General features: G+C 39.5%; 2 pseudogenes; one reads left to right on the top strand and one right to left on the bottom strand.

Annotated features, from left to right (window-relative positions):
- Positions 590 to 1,946, bottom strand: Gm14785 (predicted gene 14785; annotated as a pseudogene).
- Gm8916 (predicted gene 8916) lies at positions 4,284 to 5,310 on the top strand (annotated as a pseudogene).

Here is a 6,908-nt window from a genome sequence, read left to right as displayed (position 1 = left end):
GGCCTGTAAGGGAGATTGTGAAGGGCTCGCTTTCTCAAAGGATGGTCTCTGACAGTTAACTGCTAAGCCATCTAACCAGCCCATTTATAATTACTTTTTAACACAGTGTATATACAACTATGATTCCTATATATTTGGGAGAATTATCCTGTCTCTGATAATTTTCATTTACCTCAATTCTGATTTTTTTCAGAAACAAATATGACTATTTTGGCTTCATTTTTATTTCTGTTCTAATGTTAGAACTTACTCTCATGGTCACTTTTAATGTATTTTAATCATTGTCTTCAATGCGAGTTTTTTGTAGATAAGATGTTAGTTGTCTTCTAATCTACTATGAAACCTTCCAACATTTAGCTGGCTTGTTTAGGTCACTGACTTCTAGCATCAATATTGTGATAGTTATACTAATACATAGCAAGTGCTCTTTTGCTTTATATGTTGTTGCTTTGTTTTGTTTTGTTTTTTCAATTTGGGGGGACGTCTATTTTGCTTTGATATTCTATGGTAATTGAGAATTTTTTGTTTTCCTATTTCCTCTTTTAACATAGAAATTTTACATTTTCAAAAATTTGTTGCTGATTTCTTTAGCTGACACAAATGATGTCAATATTTAAGTCTTTTGTCTGTTCCACATTTTGTCTGGTTTTGAGTTTGGCACCAAAGTTAATACTGAGGTGACAAACTGCTTTGGAATCATTAGTGGCAATCCGCAAAACCAACTTTGTCTTGGAAGCACTTTGGCAACTTTCACCAATTCAATTTCACTGCCAAAAGTCATAGCCAAATTAAACAAAGAATAGTAAGGACGTTATTATTTATTAGAGTCAACTTTTAAAATTCTTTGATTGAGAACTCTATAGAAATTCCCCTCCATATTCTCCAGAAACCCCACCTTCACATGGAATAATTTATAATTCCTCAAACATATGATTATCTTCACCCACTTTGACTATGATCCAGGTAAACTGGATGTTACTCCGGGTATACATTCAGCGTCTGAAGCACTTGAAGATTGATGAAAAATACTTTTTGACTTATTGTTTGTTGCCTATCAAAGCTTTAGCCAAGATGCTACAAAAGAATAAACATATGAATGTGTCTTTACTTTTAGAGCTACATAGATGAGGATTCCAGAGATTTGGTCAAGAAGAGTTTTTAACCACTTGGTAGGACTTCCTTTCTTACTCTAATGTCTCAGGTATATAATTGTGGCTATATATACAAATAGAATAAAGTATGAAACAGAAAGTGTCTATAATCATTTTAATACATTTTCACTCTGTATATGATGTTTCTTGACTCAGTAATTCTATAAGAAGAAGGTATAAATAAAATCATATCTATATCGTTCTATTTATCTAGCTAGCTATTTTTAAAAAGTCATCATCTGGACTCTGTTACTGGCAGCATAATTGATTTGAGACACTTGTTTACAAGGATTTGCATAAATAATCCTCTCTTGAGGCACCCCAATCCCCTGTACCAACTGTATTTCAGTCTTGCTTGCACAGTCAAATCCTGTCCCAATGACAGCTAGGGTGCTCACTATGTCTCTGCTATCATTACACTTGACTGTGTAAAAGGGAGTAACGCGGGGAAGAGCTTTTAGCCACCTCAGATGCTTCTTTAGAATGTCTTCGAGGTCCACAACATAGAAAGCATCCTAACTGTCAGAGGAAGAGACTTCATTGATTTTTTGGTTCAGAATGTCCTTAGCAGTAATGTCCTTCATCAAGGCAGTCAAACTGTTCCTCTGCTCATGGTTCTTGATGTGCCCAAAGAAAACCAAGAGATGGAATTAAATTATTGCAAGCTCCTCACAAGGCCAACTTATCCAAGAACTCTGAATCCTTGGAGCAGTGGAAACACAGCACAGTGGTGCAGCTGGTCAACCCATGGAGACAGAGATGCAGCTGCCCAACCCCTAGGAGCACGAGTCTGTCTGCTGGCCTGCCACAGCCCCATCAGCTGCCTCTTCAAGCCCACCCCAGACTCTAACAGGAGGTGGTGCAGAGCTGCTGGCTTAAGGCAGCTGGCAGCAGCTTCAGAGACTGACATCAAGCAAACTTTTGTCTGTTAGATCTACTGAGAAAACAGAATAAAATGTTATGCTGTATGTTTATTTATTCTACCACATCATATTTTCCTATAAATCTGTTTCTGAATTACATAATTTACTTTTCTTTATGAAGGAATTATTTTAATATTTCTTGAAAACCACGTCCATCAGATTTTGCTTACCAAACAGGAACTTTCCATTCTTCATGTTAAAGGAAAATATGGTGGCTATAGAATCTATGTTGATGGGTCATTTAAAAGTATTGTATGTTTTCATGTTTATTCTCTCTCATGTATCTGCTTAAACTCCAGTTAATATTTGTATGTTGTCCATTTTGTTTTTAGGACTCTTAATATAATAGGCATAGGTATTTTAATTACCTAAACTGATAGTTCCTAAATTCATTCCGTATTAGAAGCTGATTCTAAATATTCATAATATTTCATAATTTTTTTGTTTTGTTGAAAGCACAGTGTGATGTCATGGTTTATGAAGAACTAAATTTGGTATGCATTATGAAATTTTGTATTTTTCTGTTTAGGATTAATGTTATATTTAGAATATCCATAGGTGTTAAAAGCTAAAACTTCTGTTATCCTTCATTTTTGCCTCCCTTCTTCTTTCAATTATGTAATTTTATCTTTAGTATTCCTGTGCTACAACACTGGAGCCTTCTAGATGTGATGGTATAGTGTAAAATGAGACGAACCATTCTACAAAACTATGAATATGCCTCAGTATCTTGGTGAGTTGAGTCTGTCTTGACTACTTCATGAGGACTGCTTAAAAATTTACACCCAGCTGGGCGGTGGTGGCACATGCCTGTTATCCCAGTACTTGGGAGGCAGAGTCAGGCAGATTTCTGAGTTCAAGGCCAGTATGGTCTACAGAGTGAGTTCCTAGGACTGCCAAGGCTATACAGAGAAACACTGTCTCGAAAAAAAAAAAAAAGAACAAACAAACAAACAACCAAAAAATTTACACCCCAGGTGAGGAAAGAAAGTGAGGAGCTTATGCTACTTTGCATTTTCCTGCCATATCTTTAAAAACTAGAATGGTGGGGGCTTGTCCATTCACCTTCCCAATTTGTTTGAACCATAGTGAAATCATATGTCACTTAGATTATGTTAAAGGGCCTTGTATCTTCTCAGGAATACACACACACTCAGACACACAGACACACAGACACACAGACACACACACACACACACACACACACACACACACACACACAAACACACACACACCACCCTACAGGTCCTTTGCATACATATTATGGCTTCTAGTGTAGTGTTTTATGGGACCCCTGGGTATGCAAAGAGTAGGTCAGTTGTGCTTTCTCTGTTTGCTTTTCCTTCTCTTTGTTTTGTTCAATTAACAATGTGTTTGCTTTGTTATATTATCCCTTAGAAGCCTGTTTGTTTTCTTATGAGAGACAGAAAGGGACTGTATCTGAATGGGATGGAGTTGGAGAGGAACTGAGAGACACAAAGGGAGGTAAAAGGGTAATCAGGATATATTGTGTGAGAAAAATATATTTTAAAGAAAACAGAAAACATTTGTAAGACTATGAATGATATGTATGATGTAATTTTGATTTTAATTAGCTTCTGATATTTCAATTGTCCTAAAAAAGAAAGCTGCTGTATTTTGTACCAACTATGGAAAGAGAAATGTTGCATAGTGTAGTATTGAGTTTGGCTTCTAGGCTATAGGAAGAAGAAGAAGAAGAAGAAGAAGAAGAAGAAGAAGAAGAAGAAGAAGAAGAAGAAGAAGAAAGAAGAAGAAGAAGAAGAAGAAGAAGAAGAAGAAGAAGAAGAAGAAGAAGAAGAGGAGGAGGAGGAGGAGGAGGAGGAGGAGGAGGAATGAAAAAAAATAGCCTCTGGTTCACAACACAAAATAAATTCTGAAAACAAATAATATGGTCTTACATGGATATTTTTTACTACTTCTAGCTTTTAATCTAGCAAATAAAGAGATTAGATGTTGCCATTTTAATAATCCTGAGAATTTAAGGTCTGAATAAACTGAAAGTAGACAATATTTCCAAGACCCTGGCCCCTGGGTACATCATTAGCCTGTCTGAAGAGATACTTGCTCATCTATCTATTAGGCACCTTGATGGGTTCCTCATGATTCCTGTTCCTTTGCTCCAATCTCTTTCACTGAAATAAAATTGATTGGAGAAAGCAAGTCTCTGATACCCCTTTGAAAGCTTGATGGACAGACAGGTGCCAGGAACAACTGGGTCAAGGTCCACTACACTGAGGGTGTGGAGGTGGTGGACTCAGTACTAGATGTGGTGGTTCACAGTATGAGCATTGGGACTGTATGTAGGGTTTAAAGCTTATGCACTTGCTGGGCAGTAGCATGGGCTCAGGCATGGGTACACTGCTCTTCAGCAAGATCCAGGATGAGTACCTTTACCACATCATGAATACCTTCAGTGTCATGCAGTCATCCAAGGACTCAGACACTGTGATGGAGCCCTATAATGCCATGTTATCTGTGTGCACTAGCTGGTGGAGAATACCAATTAGACCTGCTTCATGGACAATGAGGCCCTTTAAGAATCTGCTTCCACACTCAAGTTGACCACACTCACTTACGGGGACCTCCACCACTTGGTGTCTGCCACCTTGAGCGGTGTCACCAAGTCACTGTGTTTCCATGGTCAACTCAATGCTGACCTGAGCAAGTTGTCTGTGATCAGGGTGCCTTTGCTGTGCCTGTACTTCTTCATGCCTGGCTTTGTCCCCCTCATACCTTGGGGCAGTCAGGAGTATAATGCCCTGATAGTGCCTGACCTCACACAGAAGATGTTTGATGCCAAGAACATCATGGCTGCCTGTGACCCATACCAAGAGCACTACCTGGTCATCACCACTGTCTTCAGGGGCCCCATGTCCATGAAGGAGGTAGATGTGTAGATGATGGCCATCAAGAACATGAACAGCAGCTACCTTGTGGAGTACATCCCCAGCAACATCATGGTAGCTGTGTATGGCATCCCACCTCGAGGCCTGAAGATGACCTCCAACTTCATTGGCAACAGCACTGCCATCCAGGAGCTATTTAAGTTCATCTCAGAGCAATTCTCAGCCATGTTCCCCCACAAGACCTTCCTATACTGGTTCACTGGTGAGGACTTGGATGAGATGGAGTTAACCTATTCAATACCACGATGCCTCAAGGTCAATATCAGGAAAGAGGTTTTTGAAGGTGAGGGTGAAGAAAAGATCAACCAATAGGGGGCCTTAACATGCTGCCATGCACACCTACTCTATTCTTAGCTTTTCTGATGTTGTGGCAATGGTACCCTTGTCTAAACACGTCAACGGCCCTGTCAAACCAAATACACCAAACTGTTTCCCATATTTGCTTGAACAGAGAAATGTCCTTTACCAGAGAACTGGCATTTCCAGTAAACCAGGGAGATTGTATATAGTAACACTGAAAGCAAAATAGGGGGCTCTAAAGAAAGTTACCATGTTTTCTTAGCACCAACCCCCAAATCAGAATTAACAGGGAAGATAGAATAAGGATTTGTTTTTCATCCTTGGTGATTAAAAATTAAACCCATGAAAAGTGAAGACTGAAGTGTGGACACTATGCCCCTCCTTAGAAGTGGGAACAAAACACCCATGGAAGGAGTTACAGAGACAAAATTTGGAGCTGAGACGAAAGGATGGACCATGTAGAGACTGCCATATCCAGGGATCCACCCCATAATCAGCATCCAAACGCTGACACCATTGCATACCCTAGCAAGATTTTGCTGAAAGGACCCAGATGTAGCTGTCTCTTGTGAGACTATGCCGGGGCCTAGCAAACACAGAAGTGGATGCTCACAGTCAACTAATGGATGGATCACAGGGCTCCCAATGGAGGAGCTAGAGAAAGAACCCAAGGAGCTAAAGGGATCTGCAACCCTATAGGTGGAACAACATTATGAACTAATCAGTACCCCGGAGCTCTTGACTCTAGCTGCATATATATCAAAAGATGGCCTAGTCGGCCATCACTGGAAAGAGAGGCCCATTGGACACGCAAACTGTATATGCCTCAGTACAAGGGAACGCCAGGGCCAAAAAGGGGGAGTGGGTGGGTAGGGGAGTGGGGGTGGGTGAGTATGGGGGACTTTTGGTATAGCATTGGAAATGTAAATGTGCTAAATACCTAATAAAAAATGGAAAAAAAAGAAAGGGAACAAGCTGGGAGGAGCTGGACATAAAGTATGGCTTGGTTTTATTATCAATGTCTGCTATGCTCAAAGTTTATAAAACACAAGGAACTGAACATTACTCCAAGCATAACATTCTTTATTTGATTCTGTAGAAATAAAGTATATTTATCATCCATAAAAAAAATTAAACCCACAAAGTGTTGCCTTAATTGACTACACAATCCATTCATAATAAAATGCTAAACCTGCTACTTGGTCTCTTGAAATTTATGAAAGCACTGTGATATCTCATTTTTCAGATACCTATTTTGTGAGATACCAGAACATCACATGTATCCTGGAAATAGCTGTTGGAAAAAGATACAGTGGCCAGCACTCTGGCATCCATAACAACAGGGTTTTCAGGCACTGATGTTGCAAATGTCTCCAATGAATCTGCCTTGATTACTAAAAGACACCCTTCAGATGCCATTAATGAGAAGCACTTTGAACAAGCAATTAAGTAGAGGCTTGGAGAAAAACATCCCAAGTTCTGAAGTCTGAGAAGAAGACTGTGGCTTACCACGAGCAGGTCATGCAATCGCAGGCTGGTATCTGGAGCATGCAGATCCACTCTTAAAGGTGTCCATCAATCCCTTTGGGGTAAGTAGGGTTCAGTAT

Source organism: Mus musculus, chromosome X (genome assembly GCF_000001635.26).
Source record: "Mus musculus strain C57BL/6J chromosome X, GRCm38.p6 C57BL/6J".
Taxonomy (NCBI): Eukaryota; Metazoa; Chordata; class Mammalia; order Rodentia; family Muridae; genus Mus; species Mus musculus.
Note: the sequence above shows the minus strand (reverse complement) of the source record. Positions and strands in the feature narration are given on the sequence as shown.